This window comes from Capra hircus, chromosome 8 (genome assembly GCF_001704415.2).
Source record: "Capra hircus breed San Clemente chromosome 8, ASM170441v1, whole genome shotgun sequence".
Classification (NCBI taxonomy): Eukaryota; Metazoa; Chordata; class Mammalia; order Artiodactyla; family Bovidae; genus Capra; species Capra hircus.
The window spans coordinates 14,916,344-14,937,264 of record NC_030815.1 but is presented as its reverse complement, the minus strand read 5'-3'; positions in this window follow the sequence as shown (position 1 = coordinate 14,937,264).

Here is a 20,921-nt window from a genome sequence, read left to right as displayed (position 1 = left end):
TCATGCATTGAAGAAGGAAATGGCGACCCACTCCAGTGTTCTTGCCTGGAGAATCCCAGGGATGGGAGAGCCTGGCAGGCTGCCATCTATGGGGTTGCACAGAGTCGGACACGACTGAAGTGACTTAGCAGTACTTCCATTTAGTCTTCTTTGAACCTTTGATTTTCCTCATCCATCAAGTGCGCTGCTGCTGCTGCTGCTAAGTCATGTCAGTCGTGTCCGACTCTGTGCGACCCCATAGACGGCAGCCGGCCAGGCTCCCCGTCCCTGGGATTTTCCAGGCAAGAACACTGGAGTGGGTCACCATTTCCTTCTCCAATGCATGAAAGTGAAAAGTCAAAGTGAAGTCGCTCCGTTGTGCCATCAAGTGAGCAGTCTATCTCAAAGGACTGCTATGAGGATTCAATGACAAAACCTTTGTATACTACTTAGAAGTTATAGTAAGGTCAAATAATGTATTACTTTTATTAGTGTGATACTAATACTTGCTTTCAAGATCACAAAGCACTGACCACATTTAATAGCTTTTAGTCCTTCATCTATGTCCCATATCATCTGGGTCTGATTCTCTAAGGTTCTGGTCTACAAGCCAATACATAATCCTCTGTGCCAAACCCAGTACTGCTCACTCCCTCCAACAGGGAACCTATGCAACCTGTGACCACAGCCTTCCTCCAAAGAGGCAACTGAGTGCATTGAGAAGTCACAGCTGTCAAAGGCATTCATGAGCCAGGGGACCTTTCTGTACACCACAGATACCACTTCACAGTGACCTCTTGTGCAAGTGACACACAGGTTCTGACTTACTACAGCAGGTGTCCAATAATCATTTTGATCTCACCACTATTTTATAATTCCTTCTAACTGAAAAAAAAAGACAGGAAACATCAATATAATCTGGCATCTTGCTAGGTAAAACAAGAACAATCCCTATGAGGATTATTGTTTATCTCTGAAAAATATACTACAGGCATAAATCCAAATATGATTCAAAGATACTCTTTATGGATTCACAGTCTTTCAATTTACAATGGATGTATTAATAGATGTGTTTGTTTGAAGAGTCATTTATATTAGAATCTGCAATGCTGACAACATAGAAAAAAAGGCTTATGGAATGCTGAAATTTTCATAGAGCTAAAATGCAACTAAAATACTACTATCAACTCTATTAACATATGTCTTTCAGTTAATCTCAGCTGACAGTTATGAACATGTGCTCCTCACAGGACAGCAAATAGTTTTGCTAAAATGATTTTTGTTCTGTGTGTTATGATTACCACATTCTAAGGAAACAGGTCCAGGGTTTAGACACCTTTATTGGAAGTGAAATGACATGTCCCCCAAACTTTCACCCCTTCAATTTTGGAGTAAACCAAAAGTGCAAAGTTTTCATAAAGCTTTCACCGGTTTGTTTTTGGAGTAGACAAAAATTGCAAAGTTTTCATAAAGCAATTAAAATCAGTAGGATGTGAACTATAGGCTTAAAACAGCATTGAACACATAATGTTTACACTGTAGTCTTCTTTATTTATATTTATTATATTAATCTCTCTCTTAGGACAGAGCATAGTAGTTTTGGCTGAACAATAATATACTCTTTTGTCAAGTAAATGAGCCTAGCGTTTCAAACGTTTCACAGTAATTCCAACAGCTGTGAAGCAGTAATACTATTATTATTTTTAACAATCTTCCAAACTGCTTACATGTCTGCACATAAATAATGATACAAACTATCAGGGAGAGAAAGGAAACAAACCTTACAAAGATCAATTTTAATATGATAGAATATTTTTAAAAATTACTTCAAGGAAACAAACGTCAAAGTCTCTTTTCTCTCATTCTCCCTACCCTTTATTTCTTGTTCTAATTTTCTAGGCCTTAGTCATAATGTCTGTACCAAATTAGAACTTGGTAAACACTTTTTTTGATGAGTTTGTGAATGACAGTTTTTCTTATAAATCTGCTGGGTCTTATGTGGTATTTGCTATGCGATCTAGATTTGTGAATGCCAGTCACTAGCCAATGACTCCTACAGTGCGTAGTATGATATGCAAGCTCTGTGAGAGAACAGGATTTTCTGGTTTTTTGATTGTTGTATCCCCATGCTTAGACCAACTTCTGGTGTATAATAGGTGCTAAATAAATATATGTTGAAGAAATGTTGAATGATCCATATAATTTTAATTTTTTTCATACTCAAAGGAATAAAATTCATTATTGTTAAGTCGTATTATTCAAGAATAAACTATTACAACTTAATTACATATTAACTTAGATGTAAAAAATGTATAAACATGGGGCAATCCTCTGTGTATCTCATATACATATATGCCATGTGTCAGACACTGTAATGGACGCAGAGGGATTCTCCTCACATATCTGTCTAACGTACCCTCAGCCTAGCAGCTGTCACAATGTATTGCGATGAGTTTTATCATTCCATGTTCGTATCATGCTCTTTCACCTTCTATGCCTTATCACATGACATACCATCCGCCCTTCAGATCCATCATTCCATCACCCAGCCATATGGGACAAAGTCCTGCCCAAATATTCCTCCTCTCTGAAATATCCCTTCCTCAATCCTTACTCATCACCAGTCCCACGGGGCTTCCTCTCCCAATATCCTGAGCCACTGTCACATGGTGCTACCATGTCTATGTCTGTTTCTGCCATCTCCGTTTCTTAAGAAGCTTTTTCTTAATCATTTTTTAATCTCCAGTGCCTAGCACAGTTCTTAGTACAGATCAAGTTCTAAACTGCTGAAGACTAAAAGAATGACAACATAGCAACCTATTTTCTCATAATCTGAGAGTAGAGAAAGCACCGTATTGTACAAATGTATGAAGTTTGTTCACAATGAAGAAAATGAACTATGATTTATTCATCGACCCAAAACAACAATCCAGAAATTTCAAGGTCAGAAAGCCATAAGCAATGGTTGGATGTGCAGTCTAAATGGTGCCAATTCAAGTCAGGAGTTTAGTAAATGTGTTATGCATGTGTCCCTGATGTGATTAAATGCTGTGTTTAGATAATAACTTCACTGAGTAGGAACAATGGGAACATTTTCCATTACAGCATTTATATATATGTATAATATGCAATAATAATATATAACACATGTGCATATATATATATATATATTCAGGAGTCATTTACTACCCATCTGATGCTTATCCTTCAGTAATATGACCTTGAAATTACGTTCTATAAGAAACATTAATTGACTGTAATTTCTAAATACAAAAGTGTTTGTTTGTTTGTTTGTTTTTTGTATTCCTCTAAGATAAAAAGAAAGATACTTAAGCCACAAATTCTGTCAGTCCCACTTAAGGTGATTGGGAAAATGAAACGAGATTTTCATCGTTCCTATCCATTCCAGCCTTTCCACTGACAGCCATGACACTGAGTGAAATGTCGATTCATGTAGAATACTGAAGATCGCAATTCCAAATCTGACATCTCTCGGGAAATTATCAAAGGATTATTGAAAGGGAAAAGCTGAAGCAGCAAATGCATGCCTTCCTTGGATAGTTGACAGAGTTCTTTTTCTTTATTTTATGTTTCTCAGTTATGCCAGTGAACTCCCATGGAAACATGGACTCTTCCATTGTTTCAATTTAGAGACATTATTTTCAAAATTAAATATTGTAAGGAAAAGGAATAGGAACAATTCCATGCAAATAGTAACATTTTCAAGATGGCTGCTTTTGCTAAACATATATAATGAAGAAGAACAGAATTCACTTTATTTAAAGTCAAGGGCTAGATGAGAGTGAAACAGCTCTCAGGCAGCACCAGTTACTAACATGCTCCAGGGAGCTCTGTAAGGTATTACGTTAGATCTACAAAGCTGGGCCACTGGAGAAATGAAATCTCCTCCGCAGTGCAGAAAGTGAAGAGTCCTTGCTCTCAGTCACCTAGTAATTTACAGATAATGTCTACCATGGCTCAGGACAATTCCAGCAAATACTGATTTCTCTAAATTACAAAGGAGTATCTATCACAGCCAAATAATTTTGACTCTAAATTCCACATTCAATACATTCACCTTGCCCTGGGTATAAGTAAAACCACTTAGGTCAATACCTAAATTTCTATACGTTCCTAAAGTTTGAAGAGACCCCACAGAGAAGGCAAGTGGATAGAATGCACATAGTATTGTTTGGGGATCTATTTTCCATCATTAAAAGGCATGACCAATGTTTCCTTGACTAATAAGAAGTCTGGCTCTCAATCTCCCATGCTTCATATAGAAAACTTCAAAAAGTACTTGAGCATAAATAATTATATGCTGCTGCTGCTGTTGCTTAGTTACTGCATTGTGTCCAACCCTTTGCAATCCTAGGCTCCTCTGTCCTTGGGATTTCCCAGGCAAGGACATACTGGAGTGAGTTACCATTTCCTCTTCCAGGGGATTTTCCCGACCCAGAGATTGAACCTGCATCTCCTGTGTTTCCTGCATTGGCAAGAGGATTCTTTACCACTTGGGAAGCCCAAATAATTATATAGCCCCCCAAATATCCTAGTTATTAATATAATGATACAATCTTTGATGACTGCAAAAATGGTAATCATAGCCATAAAAAAGGAAATGATCATCATAAACCTGTACTGAGTGATCACTACAGGCCAGGCACTTTGCAAGAATCTATGCTCAAATTATAGTAGATAATAAAATATTCCTATAAGTTAGGTACTGATTAATATTTCCATTATCAAGATGAGGAAACAAAGGCTTAAGAGAGAAAAAACAACATATTCAAATCTTCATACCTACAAGTGGTGGAGCCAAGCTACAATCCAAAATCTGTTGAGCTCCAAATTCTCTTTTTCTTACCACTGTTGTGTCTTAATCTAGGCATAACACGATAATCAGGTAATAATTAGATCTAAGGTCTTCCCTTGTGGCTCAGCTGGTAAAGAATCCGCCTGCAATGCAGGAGGGCTGGGTTCAATCCCTGGGTTGGAAACATCCCCTGGAGAAGAGACAGGCTACCCACTCCAGTATTCTGGCCCAGAGAATTCCATGGACTGTATAGTCCATGGGGTCGCAGAGTCAGACACGACTGAGCAACTTTTATTTTCAATTTCATAAGATCTAAAATCAAGGCCACCTTACCCAAGAGTATTCTAGGCGAGTAACTAGGACCAAAAGATTGCTAGGAACTTATAAAAAATTTGTAGTCTTAAACCAATTAAAGACTCTAAAATAGGAAAGTAAAGTGAAGTTGCTCAGTCGTGTCCAACTCTTTGCAACCCCATGGGCCTATCACGCTCCTCTGTCCATGGGATTTTCCAGGCAAGAGTACTGGAGTGGGTTGCCATTTCCTTCTCCAGAGGATCTTCTCAACCCAGGGATTGAACATGGGTCTCCCACATTGTAGGAAGACACTTTACCATCTGAGCCACCAGGGAAATCCAAAATAGGAAAAGGCAAATACAAAGTCAAGACTAGTTTATAGTTATCTATAAAACCCAGTAATATTTTCACTAATCAGAATCACATAACTTAACTTCATATAGTGATATAAATACCATAATCAGTATTAGAGTGATGAATTTTACTGTTTTATATGACAGGGAGAGAGAATTTCAATTTGTAATGGAGAATATAATTCATGTATTTAAAAACAAACTTGAAAAAATATGTTTATTTTTATATTATGAATATATAATCTGTTCTATAGGAAGGACTGTTTCGACAAAATCTGTCAAAAAGACTGTTTAGACATAATTTGCAATATTTTATAAACAAAACCAAAATCTCTTAGGAATTACCTTTAACATCTATATCTGTTCCTTATAGAAATAACTCATGTATTTTACAGTAACAATAATTTATGTCATCATGACAATCATTTTATCCAGAACTAAGATAATTCAAAAGGCTTGGTTTCCATATAAATCAGAAACCAATATCAAGATAAACATATCTGACACTCTATACTAATTTATCATTATTATTCCTGGCACTAATAATAATATATAATATTTGTATAGCATTTAACCATTTATAAAACACTTTCTATATGAACTCCTTTCAACTACCCTATAATTTATTTCATCAATTTTCATATGAAATTTCACTAAAAAAAATAGCTAGTTAAAATAAATTAATCTGCTATTTTTTCACACATTATATAAACAATTTAAAATGTAACATTTAAACAGTATTTCTTATATTCAAAACTAGAAAATATAATTTCTACTTTGAGAGTCTTTAGAATAGAGTGTAGTTAGGGAACCCAGTAGCAGGCACAGATTTAAAAGGTCACCTGTGCAATTTGTATCATTAGGTAGTTATAAAGGTCTCTTGAATTTTAAAAAGAACACTAATATATAAATGAGAAGTGCCAGAAAGCAGTGGAAATTACACTTGGTTTCTAAGAATAGCCAATGCCCACAGGTTTTTTTTTTCCCCTTTCCTAAGGAAACATTTGAGTATGCTCAACTTTTTATTTAATAAACAACATTTTTACAAGTTTCATCCAATTTGGACCAACCTGATTTTTGGACAAGACTGACTTTTCAAATTACTTTGCTCAACAGAATTCTTTAAAAACAAATTTTATATTTTAATTTAAAAATATTTTTAGAGTCAGAAAAAATCTTCTGCCTTAGCAATTCATCCATAGGCTCTCTGGTTTCTACTGATTCCTGGCTATTTAATTATTTGAGCAAACTGATACAAAATCAGATAAAGCACTTCATCATTGAACAGTGTCCTTAAAGAACAAAAAGCCTAGATTAGCAAATACGTGTAATAATAAAATTCTTTAAAATCCATAGAGCCAAAATTATACTTCATTTTAACATAGCTCTGTGTGTGTGTGTGTGTGTGTGTGAGTGTGTGTGTGTGTGTGTGTTTGTGTGTGTGAGTCGTTCAGTCTTGTCTGACTCTTGTGAGTGAGTCCATGGACTGTTAGCCCTCCTCCTCTGTCCATGGGATTCTTTAGGTAAGAACAGTGCAGTGGTTAGCCGTTCCCTCCTCTAGGGGATCTTCTCAATCCAGGGATCGAACCCTGATCTCCCACATTACAGGCAGATTCTTTACTTTCTGAGCCACCAGAGAATTCCGGTTTAAAGGTATGCAGGTAGTTTAATTCTCCTAATACATTAAAGGTGATTTTTAATGACGCACAGAGTACTGTGGTATTTTATTCTAAGTTGATACAATGTACTTTACCGACAAGAGCACATCCTATTAAAACTGTGTTTAGTCACTCAGTCATGTCCAACTCTTTGCAACCCCACAGACTGTGGCCTGCCAGGCTCTCTTGTCCACAGAATTCTCTAGGCAAAAACACTGGAATGGGTTGCCATGCCCTCCTCCAGAGGATCTTCCCAGCCAGGGATCGAACCCAGGTCACCTGCATTACAGGTAGATTCTTTACCATCTGAGCCACCAGGGAAGTCTTCCTATTATACTAATTTTCCTTATACAAAGATTTTCAACAGTATATTACATGGCTTTCTCTTAAGTTGTATAACTTTCTGCTGCTGCTGCTGCTAAGTCGCTTCAGTTGTGTCCGACTCTGTGCGACCCCATAGATGGCAGCCCACCAGGCTCCCACATTCCTGGGATTCTCCAGGCAAGAACACTGGAGTGGGTTGCCATTTCTCTCTCCAGTGCATGAAAGTAAAAAGTGAAAGCAAAATCGCTCAGTCGTATCCAACTCTTTGCGACCCATGGACTGTAGCCTACCAGGCTCCTCCGTCCATAGGATTTTCCAGGCAAGAGTACTGGAGTGGGGTGCCATTGCCTTCTCTGTGCATAACTTTCTAGAGTAACATAATCTAATATTGGAAATAAGAGCAATTTAATATTAATAATGGAAAAATGAAGCAACTGAGGCAAGGAACAATTAAGTGGGCTGTGTAAATCTCAAAGGGAGCATATTCAGTGATCTCTCTATACCTGGCCAGCCCAACACAACAGCCACAAGGGCCATACACTCTTACCCACTTGAAATATGCTGACTGGCATTGAGATGGGCTGTAAATGTAAAACTGTCATACAATAAAAAAAATTTGTGTTTTGTTCCCAGTTCCTGGAACAGATCTCCTATAACACTTAGAATTTCCATAAGGGATATGAGTACCTTATGTTATTCACAAGGAGCTCCTTCTAGGTGCAGGTAAATTTATGCTAATGAGGTGACTGGTTACTGGGGACAGGCTCCAGACAGCCCCAGAATGGCACGCAATATGTCAACAAATTGGGAAAACTCAGCTGCAGCCACAGGCCTAGAAAAAGATCAGTTTTCATTCCAATCCCAAAGAAGAGCAATGCCAAAGAATGTTCAAACTACTATACAACTGTGCTCATTTCACATGCTTGCAAGATAATGCTCAAAATCCTTCAAGCCACGCTTCAACAAGATGTGAAATAAGAACTTCCAGATGTGCAAGCTGGATTTAAAAAAGAAAGAGGAACCAGAGATCAAATTGCCACCTGTTAGATCAGAGAAAAAGCAACAGAATTCCAGGAAAATATCTACTTCTGTTTCATTGACCACATTAAAGCCTTTGACTGTGTGGATTATAACAAACTGTAGAAAATTCTTAAAGAGATGGGAGTACCACACCACCTTACCTGCCTCCTGAGAAATCTGTATGCAGGTCAAGCAGCAACAGTTAGAACCAGATGTGGAACAATGGACTGGTTCAAAAATGGTAAAGGAGTGCATCAAGGCTGTATATTGTCACCCTATTCATTTAATTTCTATCCAGAGTACATCATGTGAAATGCCAGGCTGGATGAAGCACAAACTGGAATCAAGATTGCCAGGAGAAATATTAATAACCTCAGATATACTGATGACACCACTTTAATGGCAGAAAGTGAAGAGGAACTAAAGAGTCTCTTAATGAGTATAAAAGAAGAAAGTAAAATGTTTGCTTAAAACTCAGCATTCAAAAACTAAGATCATGGCATCTGGTCCCATCACTTCATGGCAGATAGATGGGGAAACAATGGAAACAGTGACAGACTTTATTTTCTTGGGCTCCAAAATCACTGTAGATGGTTTCAGCCATGAAATTAAAAGACACTTACTCTTTGGAAGAAAAGCTATGACAAAACTAGAGGGTATATTAAAAAGCAGAGACATCATTTTGCCGACAAAAGTCTACATAGTTAAAGTTATGGTTTTTCCAGTAGTCATGTATTGATTTGAGAGTTGAACCATAAAGAAGGCTGAGCACCAAAGAATTGATGCTTTTGAACTGTGGTGTTGGAGAAGACTCTTGAGAGTCCCTTAGACAGCAAGGAGATCAAATCAGTCAATACTAAAGAAAATCAGCCCTGAATATTCATTGGAAGGACTGATGCTGAAGCTGAAGTTCCAATACTTTGGCCACCTGACATTAAGAACTGACTCACTGGAAAAGACCTTGATGCTGGGAAAGGCTGATGGCAGGAGAAGAAGGGGGTGACAGAGGATGAGATGGTTGGATGGCAGAGTTTGAGCAAACTCCAGGAGATGGTGAAGGACAGGGAAGCCTGGCATGCTGCAGTCCATGGGGCAGCAGAGTCAGACATGACTGAGTGACTGAACAATACCACCACCTGAAATACTGAGTGATCAGATAAGTAGAAATTTCTGCACCACCTACTGAGCTCTGGGGAGGGGAAGCGATGGAGAAATTGGAGATTAAGCTCTATAAGAGTCTGAAACAATGAGACATGGTGAGCTTTCAGTTTTGGTACCTATGAAGGTGCTGGGAGGGTAGTGGGCCCAGAGAAGGCATGGAAGTCTCACACCTCTTCCTCCATACACTGACCTATGCATCTCCCCCATCTGGCTCTTCCTGAGTTCTATCTTTGATTGATTAATCAATAAATGTAAGAAATTTCCAAAGTTCTATGAGCCTTTTTAGCAAATTATCAAACCTGAGGAGGAGATTGTGAGAAGCCCCAGTTTACAGCTGGTGGGTCAGAAGTAGAGGCAATCTGGACTTGTAATCGGCATCGGAAGTGAGGGCTGTCAGGTGAGACTGAGCCCGTAAGCAGTGAGATCTGCACCGTTTCCAGGTGGTTCCAGAATTCAGTGATTTAGGACCTTCAGCTGATGTCTAACGAAAATTGACGTACTGATGGATTTGGGAAACCACACCTACACTTGCTGTCAAAAATATTGAGAGTTGAGGAGGAGCAGAGTTTTTCCTTTCAAATATACACACCAGACTTTGGCAACTTAGTATGAAAAAGTAACATAAAATACCTCAATTATATTTTTATTTGATTTTTTTATCAAATGTTTTTGGAGTATTGTTGATTTACAATGTTGTGTTTTTTTCAGGTATACAACAAAGTGAATGTTATACATATACTTACATCCACTCTTTTTTTAGGTTCTCTTTCCATATAGGCCATTACAGAATACTGAGTGGAGTTCCCTAATAGGTTCTTACTAGTTATCTCTTTTATATATAATAGTGTGCATATATCAATCCCTATCTCAATTTATACCTCCCCACTCCTCTTTACCCCTTGGAAAACACGTTTGTTTTCTATATCTTTGACTCTATTTCTGTTTTGCAAATACATTTATTTAATAATATTTTATATGAATTCTATGTTTAAAGGTATTTTAGATATACCATATAAAATGTTAAAATCATTCTGATTTCTTTTGCTGTACCCTTTTAAAATGTGTCTACCAGAAATTTTAAAATTACATGTGTAGCTCACATTATATTTCTATTTGACAGTGCTGTTCTGGACCATTACCTTTTACTTTATTTTAGAGATACCTCTTTTTGAGATTTCAAGTACATAGAGTAATTTAGTATACAAAATTCATATTTTTCATTAGTCAACCAAAGGAAAAATTCTCCTTTGTCATTCAAGAGCCTGAGTTTACATAATCTAATACCAGATTAACCAATATAGGCTTGTCTACTTTCAGAAATAGCTTTATTAACACTCTATCCTTCATAAAGAACACTTCACTTTGTTTCATACACATTAATTTCACTATTCTAAGATAGTCTTACCTAAACTCCATAGTCATTTAAAATCTGTTCTCCTCTTTGATAAATGCATTCCAGGCAAAGAGTTAAAAGGAAAAATAAAGTATTCAGTTTTCATTGTCACAAGAGAATAATAGAAGATAATTCCAGTTAAGAATAGATTTTTGATTAAACTATGGCAACCGCTAACAACATTTCTGAAAAGGAAAAAAACAATTATGCTTATATTACAAGTCAAAGTTAAAACATATTCTCCCTGAAAGGGGAAAATGGATTAATTTGAAGGCCTCATGAATACAAAAACAAACCAAAAAAACAGCCAAAGCACAAAGCCTTAACTTACCCGGACAACAGAGTATCTAAACGTGTCCTCAATGAGTGAATGATATGAAAGCAAGAATTATGTCATAGGAGCAGTCAATAAACATTCTCTTTAAATACCGGTGAAAATTTCCAGTACAGTTGAGGCATCTTCAACAAATGAACTTTTGAGGGCTGTGTACTCTCTAAGGATTGGCAAATAATTCTTGTTATAAAGGACTGGGTTGGGGATGGCTTTATAGAAATCAGGAGGATTCCGTTTACTCCTTCCCATTCTGAACTCATCTCCAGATACAGATAGTCCTAAGTAGTATTGCAGCATTAGAACAGGAGTACCCAACCATCCATGGAATAGTGTTTTCTTTTCAATTTCTAGTACCTTATAGACTACTGACACGTTAAGACAACAGAGCAGATGTTGAGATATGCTTGCAATGATTAGTTCTCAGAAACAGAATCATTCTGGATTTCCTGTTTCATCAGTCACCAACTAGTCATCACAATTCCTATTCCAGGAGCTCTTTTCAAAAGTCAAGTGATCTTACTGTTGACATCATGATGAAGTTGCATTTTTATTTGTGTGATGCATATCTGAAGACAAGGAAGACAGCATAATCATGTTTTGTTTTGCTTTTAAGAAATAAGTCAGGAACCAGGAGTCTGTTCTTCCGTAAAATGACTTTGGGCCAACCTCTTCCCTGAATCTGAATATAAACACCCCAAAGGTAGAACCAGATGCAGTGTACATTCTCCATGTTTCCTAAATGGAGATCTATGAACTTTCAGGAGATGATGTCTATTTCATTGAGTTCCTTCCACATAAAGACCTAATAAAGTATATTTATATATTTTAATATAATAATGTATACTACTATAATAATAAAATTTATTTCTGTTACTATTCTTACTAATAAAATAGTAACATTTATTGACCTCTTTAGGAAGAACACTTAGTGCATCTTGAGTGATCTATGAGTGGGAAATAGTGGAGACTGGAGGAGTATCTTCATGGCTTCTTTTTTCATCCAGCTGAACACAGTATTCTGGGATGCCATGAGGGTTTTGATGGTTACACTGATTTTAATTATTTATATTAGTCATATATTTAAAAATTTAATTTAGTTTGTAAAATCTCCCCCACAAATGACTCTTACTTAGAGGTAGGAAACATAACAAAAACCATTATGGAATCTTTATAAGTTAGTAAGGGGCTTCTCTGGGGCTCAGTAGTAAAGAATCTGCCTGTCAATGCAGGAGACCTGGGTGGATCCCTGTCGGGAAGACAGATCCCCTAGAGAAGGAAATTTTGCAACCCATTCCCATATTCTTGCCTGGGAAATCCCATGGACAAAGGAGTATGGAAGGCTACAGTCCATGGAGTAACAAAAGAATCAGACATGACTGAGTGACGAAACAACAAGTTAATAAGAAGCATAATACAGTAATTCTCCAAATTCCCAAGACAACAGCATCATCAAACACCAGCACTTCTCTCACATATCACATATCAACATTTAAAAGTATACATTTAATAGGAATTCTACCTGTTCTTTCTGTATATCATGACAAAGTCTATACACATTTTAAATCTATTCATCTTCGGAGAGATTTTGTAGATAGCATCATGAAGCCTTCTCCCTTATCTTATCATTAATAAGCAAAAGAGGGCACATAAATTATAAACTATGTTATTTCAGTGAAAAATGCAGGAATCATTGAAAGTACTTTTGATCTATTTTTGATGTTACAAAACTTACTAAAATTCTATAATTAAATATATACCTAGCTCAAAAACCAAACTCTATATCCCATTTTTGATATTTTCCTTTTCATGCCCTGTCTTACATGTCATTTAAGGCAAATTAAACAATGCTGGGAATAGAAAAATTTAACATTTTTGTATGCTATGAGTATTTATCTATTAAAATATATATTGAAATAAATTTAAATTCATTATGTATTAAACATACTGTTTAATGTATTATGTTTTAATGTACTATGTATTTAATGAATTATGCATTAATGTACTATGTATTAAAATAAATTTTATGGTACAATATTTTAAATTCTGCCAATCCAAATTTAATTTTTTAAGTGTTTTTAAAAGACTGACAAGAATCACCCAGTGCTTACCTAATAAAGAACTACATCAATATACAACTCTTCCCTGGAGATTATGATTTAGTGGCATGGAACTCAGGAATTTACATTTTTAACAAGAACACTATGAGAGCTAATTTGATTTGAGAGGAATACAGTCTCTGAATATAGCTCAGTGATGCTAATAATCCTCAATAATTTCACTATAGCAAGAGAACTGTAATCACTAAAAACCCAGAACGATTACACAAGTTGAGTTCATGAAAACTGTTCCAAACTCCCAATAGGAAAGTAGCATCTGAATAAAATACAGAGATTTATTTTATCTTTGAATTCTAGACCTAATACAATGCTTGAACATAATAGATGAATTATCACTGTTTGAAGAATGAATGAAAAAACCCCTAGGTGCTATCTAAATTATCCACAATACAGGCAAGGTATGAAGGTCCATGGTGAAAAAAAGGCGAGCTAGATATTGACATGCATCATTCTTCAAACATTTCTTCATGTATTCATTCACTAACTCATCAAATCGTGATAACACTACCTGGGCACTAGTGGTACAGCAAGGATCGAGACAACCACTGCCTCTGTATTCTCATCAAGGTGACAGACATCAAATTATTCCTTATTCTATTAACTACTTAACAAAATTTGAGAAGCTGTAGGAAGTAGAAATATAGGATACTAAAAGGACATAGGATCTACCTAACAAAAAGGATTTTAATAAATAGGAAAGGACCTACAAAAACACAAAGACCTAAAAAAAAGCAGGAGAGATTAAGAAGAGGTGGCAAGAAGACACAGAAGAACTGTACAAAAAAGTTCTTAATGACCCAGATAAGCACGATGGTGTGGTCACACACGTAGACCCAAAGAATGTTCAACCTACCACACAACTGTGATCATTTCACATGCTACCAATGTCATGCTCAAAAATCTTCAAGTTAGGCTTATACAATACAAAACTGAGAACTTCCAGATGTACAAACTGGATTTAGAAAAGGCAGAGGAACCAAAGATCGAATTTTTAACATCCACTGGATGACAGAGAAAGCAAGGGAATTCCATTAAAATAAACAAACAAACAAGTATTTCAATTTCATTGACTACATGAAAGTATTTGATTGTGTGGATCACAACAAACTGGAAAATTCCTAAGAGATGGGAATACTAGAACACCTTACCAGCCTCCTGAGAAACCAGTTTGTATGCAGGTCAAAAAGCAACAGTTAGAACCAGACATGGAACACAATAGCTCAAAATTGGGAAAGGAGTACATCAGCTCAGTTCAGTCACTCAGTCATGTCTGACTCTTTGCCGCCCCATGGACTCCAGCAAGCCAGGCTTCCCTGTCCATAACCAACTTCCAGAGTTTACTTAAACTCATGTACACTAAGTCAGTGATACCATCCAACCATTTCATCCTCTGTCATCCCCTTCTCCTCCTGCCTTCAATCTTTCCAAGCACTAGGGTCTTTTCAAATGAGTCAGTTCTTCACATCAGATGGCGAAATAATTGGAGTTTGAACTTTAGCATCAGTCCTTCCAAAGAATATTCTGGCCAGATTTCCTTTAGAATGGACTGGTTGGATCTCCTTGCTGTCCAAGAGACTCTCAAGAGTCTTCTCCAATACCACAGTTTAAAGCATAAATTCTTCTGCACTTAGCTTTCTTTACAGTCCACCTCTCACATCCATACATGACTATTGGTAAAAAAAAAAAAAAAAAAAGCTCTGACTACATGCACCGTTGTTGGCAAATTAATGTCTCTGATTTTTAATAAATAAGCTGTCTAGGTTGGTCATAACTTTCCTTCCAAGGAGTAAGCGTATTTTGATTTCATGGCTGCAGTCACCATCTGCAGTGATTTTGGACCCCCCAAAAACAAAGCCTGCCACTGTTTCCACTGTTTCCCCATCTATTTGCCATGAAGTGATGGGACCGGAAGCCATGATCTTAGTTTTCTGAATGTTGAGCTTTAAGCCAACTTTTCCACTCTCCTCTTTCACTTTCAGCAAGAGGCTTTTTAGTTCTTCTTCACTTTCTGCCATAAGGGTGGTGTCATCTGCATATCTGAGGTGATTGAGATTTCTTCCGGCAATCTTGATTCCAGCTTGTGCTTCATCCAGCACAGTGTTTCTCATGATGTACTCTGCATATAAGTTAAATAAGCAGGGTGACAATATACAGCCTTGATGTACTCCTTTCCCTATTTGGAACCAGTCTGTAGTTCCATGTCCAGTTCTAACTGTTGCTTCTTGACCTGCATACAGATTTCTCAGGAGGCAGGTCAAGTAGTCTGGTATTCCCATCTCTTTCAGAATTTTCCACAGTTTCTTGTGATTCACACAGTAAAAGGCTTTGGCATAGTCAATAAAGCAGAAGTAGATGATTTTCTGGAACTCTCTTGCTTTTTCAATGATCCAACAGATGTGGGAAATTCGATCTCTGGGTCCTCAGCCTTGTCTAAATCCAGCTTGAATATCTAGAAGTACACAGTTCATGTACTGTTGAAGCCTGGCTTGGAGAATTTGAGCATTATTTTGCTAGCCTGTGAGATGAGTACAATTGTGTGGTAGTTTGAGCATTCTTTGGCATTGTCTTTCTTTGGGATTGGAATGAAAACTGACCTTTTCCATTCCTGTGGCCACTGCTGAGTGTCCCATATTTGCTGGCATATTGAGTGCAGCACTTTCACAGCATCATCTTTTAGGATCTTAAATAGCTCAACTGGAATTCCATCACCTCTACTAGCTTCATTCGTAGTGATGCTTCCTAAGGCCCACTTGACTTCACATTCCAGGATATCTGCCTCCAGGTAAGTGATCACACCATCATGGTTATCTGGGTTATGAGTACTTTTTTGTATAGTTCTTCTATGTATTCTTGCCACCTCTTCTTAATATCTCCTGCTTCTGTTAGGTCCATACCAATTCTGTCCTTTATTGTGCCCATCTTTACTTGACATATTCCCTTGGTATCTCTAATTTTCTTGAAGATATCACTAGTCTTTCCCATTCTATTGATTCCTCTATTTCTTTGCATTGATCACTGAGGAAGGCTTTCTTATTTCTCCTTGCTATTCTCTGGAACTCTGCGTTCAAATGAGTGTATCTTTCCTTTTCTCCTTTGCCTTTTGCTACTCTTCTTTTCATAGCTGTTTGTAAGGCCTCAGCAGACAACCATTTTTACTTTTTGAATTTCTTTTTCTTGGGGATGGTCTTAATCACTGCCTCCTGAACAATGTCACCAACCTCCGTCCATAGTTCATCAGGCACCCTGTCTATCAGATCTAATTCTTTGAATCTGTTTCTCACCTCCACTGAATAGTAATAAAGGATTTGATTTAGGTCATACCTGAATGGCCTAGTGGCTTTCCCTACTTTCTCCAATTTCGGTCTGAATTTGGCAATAAGGAGTTTATGATCTGAGCCACAGTCAGCTCCCGGTCTTGTTTTTGCTGACTGTATAGAGCTTTTCCATTTTGGGCTGCAAAGAATATAATCAATCTGACTTCGGTATTGACCATCAGGTGATGTCCATGTGTAGAGTCTTCTCTTGTGTTGTTGGAAGAGGGTGTTTGCTATGACCAGTGCGTTCACTTGACAAAACTCTATTAGCCTTTGCTCTACTTCATTCTGTACTCTAAGGCCAAATTTGCCTGTTACTCCAGGTATTTCTTGACTCCCTACTTTTGCATTCCAGTCCCCTATAATGAAAAGAACATCTTTTTTAGTTCTAGAAGGTCTTGTAGGTCTTCTTAGAACCATCCAACTTCAGTTTCTTCAGCATTATTGGTCGGGGTATAGACTTGGTTTACCATGATATTGAATGGTTTGCCTTGGATATGAACAGAGATCATTCTGTCATTTTTGAGATCTCATCCAAGTACTGCATTTCCACTCTTTGTTGACTATGATGGCTACTCCATTTCTTTTAAGAGATTCTTGCCCAGAGTAGTAGATATAATGTCATCTGAATTAAATTCACCGATTCCAGTGCACTTTAGTTCACTGATTCCTAAAATATCGGTGTTTACTCTTGCCATATCCTGTTTGATCACTTCCAATTTGCCTTGATTCATGGACCAAACATTCCAGGTTCCTACACAACATTGCTCTTTACAGCATCGGACTTTTCTTTCATCACCAGTCACATACACAGCTGGGTGCTGCTTTTGCTTTGGCTCCATCTCTTCATTCTTTTTGGGGTTATTTCTCCACTTAACTCCAGTAGCATATTGGGCACCTACCGACCTGGGGAGTTCATCTTTCCTTCCTATTTTTTGGTGTTTTCATTCTGTTTATGGGGTTCTCACGGAAATAATACTAAAGTAGTCTTCCATTCCCTTCTCCAGTGAACCACATTTTGTCAGTAATGTTCACCATAAATTGTCACCTTGCCTATTTAACTTCGATGCAGAGTACATCGTGCAAAATGCCAGGCTGGATGAATCACAAGCTGGGATCAAGATTGCTGGGAGAAATATCAACAACCTCAGATATGCAGATGATTCACCCTAATGGCAGAAAGTGAAGAGGCTAATGGGCCTCTTAATGAGGGTGAAAGAAGAGAGTGAAAAAGCCAGCTTAAAATTCAACATTCAGAAAACTAATATCATGGCATCTGGTCCTATCACTTCATGGCAATTAGATGGGGGAAATATGGAAACAGTGACAGTTTTTATTTTCTTGGTCTCCAAAATCACCACTGCTGGAAACAGTAGCCATGAAATTAAAAGATGCTTTCTTGTTGGAAGAAAATCTATGACAAACTTAGACACAGTATTAAAAAGCAGAGATATCACTTTACCAACAAACATCCATATAGTCAAAGCCATGAATTTTCCAGTAGTTATATACAGATGTGAGTAGAACCATAAAGAAGCCTGAGTGCCAAATAATTGATGCTTTTGAATTGCAGTGCTGGAAAAGACTCAGGAGAGTCCTTTGGACAGCAAGGAGATCCATCCTAAAGGAATCAGGCCTGAGTATTCACTGAAAGGGCTGATGTTGAAGTTGAAGCTCCAAAACTTCAGCCACCTGATGCAATGAGCCAAGTCACTGGAAAAGACCCTGATGCTGGGGAAGACTGGAGGCAAAAGAAGAAAAGGGTGGCTGAGGATGAGATGGTTAGATAGCATCACTGACTCAATGGACATGAATTTGTGCTAACTCAAGGAGATAGTGAAGGACAGGGAGACTTGGCATGCTCTGTCCATGGGGCCACAAAGAGACACGACTTAGTGACTGAACAACAACAACAAAATGGCAGGTAAGAGGGCAATGGTCTCGTCTCAGGAAGGTGGAAACACTCGGTGAAATCCAAGCTGACCTCTGATCAATGAAGAATATATACAAATATAAGTGATGCTGCAGAGGGAGGCTGAGGATTGGACATTATCTGGGCAGAAGCAATACCATGTGAAGTTCCTTATGTCCCAAAAATTAGAGACTAGATCTTAAAGGCCACTGTGGACAACGTATGGAGAGACAAAGTGCCACTAATTAAGCCAGCAAGATACCCAAGACTAAATCATGCAGGGATTTAAATTCCATGATATTCCTGAAAATAAACTTTCATAATATTTGGCAGGATAATGCTATTATTGTGCTCATATATGCATTAAAAACAATGTATGAGTGTGCCATGTTGAAGTAAAGAGCAGTTAGAAACTAGTTAAGAAATAATTGCCGTAGTCCAGGCAGAAGACAATGATGAACGGTACTAAAATGGTGGGGGTGGGAAGGGGACAGAAAAGTGAAAATGGCAAGGCTCAGGTTCATAAATAGGGATATTTCCCCTGAGCTTTCAGCATTCTTATTGGAAGATGGTGGTCATATTATTTATTCACTGTAATACTCAATTTATGGCTAAAGGATGTCATAACTTTGGCAAGGTCATTTAATTTCTTGACGATAAGAAAAACATATTTCATGTGAAGAGAGTGTTGACACTTGGAAAGGAGTAATAGAGGCTTTTCTGTCACCTTTCATGCAATTAATCAAAAGCACCAGTGGGTCTGACAGCAACAAAGTTGCAAAGAAACTACAACCTGTATTTCTAAAAATATATGAGGACTGGTTGAGACATAAGTGAAGACTCAGTGTCGGATAAATCTATGAAAAAGCATTCATAACTGAAACATAGGCATGCAAATTCAATTTCTACATTCAGAGAACCACCTAACAAAACTGTCAGGAGGTTAGCTGGAACACACTGTGTGAGAATGTGATAAAGGTATCCTTTGAGACACATGGTATGGATGGACATACATATAAATAAATTGAGCCAATTCTTGCTTTAAAAGTGTTCTTCAGTTAAACTAGTTTCATAAGCACTATATAAAAGTATTTAAATTATAAGTGATTTCTCAGAGATTAATCTATCAAACAGTGAAGTGTGCTTGTATTTGTTAATAACACCTGCAGCTTTAAAAGAAACAAAATCTGTTTGCATAATTCTAGTTCTCTACAATAACAGAATGATGGGAACTGGCATATATAGGAGATGATAGTACTAAATTTATTTTTTTATTTGTCAAAGAGCTTTAATTCTTTCACAAAAAACACAGTCATAAAGAATGATGTCTGAGTTTCATTAGATTACAAGTTCCTCAAATCCAAGTATTCAATTTTCTTCCTTTTTATATCAACCTAACCTAGTATACATCTTGACTAAAGTTCAATTCTTTATCTTAAACTGAAGAAAGGGGTTATGTACATATACCATACGTGTGTGTGTGTGTGTGTGTGTGTGTGTGTGTACACTTACTACATAAGATCATGCTCGGATCTGAAGGAAATAGTGATTACAATACTACTTTATAGTATTTCTTATTGTGTGCTATTTTTACATAGTTAAATAATATTTTTTAATATAATAATACTGTCCTGGTACGTTAAAATATATGAAGTATTCTATCTAGACACACAGTTGAACATTTATTTACTATGTTACAATTTTGAATCTAACAAAGGATATTTAGAAAGCATCCTTTCTACTTTAATAATCTCCAAACAGAGGAAGAAAAGGCCAATTCAAGAATCAATACTTCTTTTTAAGCATAACTTTTTCTTTAAAAAAAAGAAAAAAAACCTTCTTATTCTGTATTTGGGTATAACCAGTTAAAAATGCTGCGATAGTTTTGAGATTCCCAGGCAGTGCCATGGTAAAGCATCCACCTGCCAATACAAGAATAACTTTTTCTTTGACTTAATAATTGGCCATGCAAGCTGAATATGAACATGTTAACAAACTAAAATAAAATATAAAATATAACAAAATCTCCAAAATACTTGAGGAAACAAAAGAATATTAAGGTGATCAGAGATGCACCATTTACTTTCATGTAATTTTGTTCTTTAATTGAAATATAGTTGATTTACAATGTTGCACCAATATATATGCTGTACAGTAAAGTAATTCAGTTGTATACATAATCTTTCTTTTAAGATTTTTTTTCACTAGTATCTATCACAGGATATTGAATATAGTTCTCTGTGATA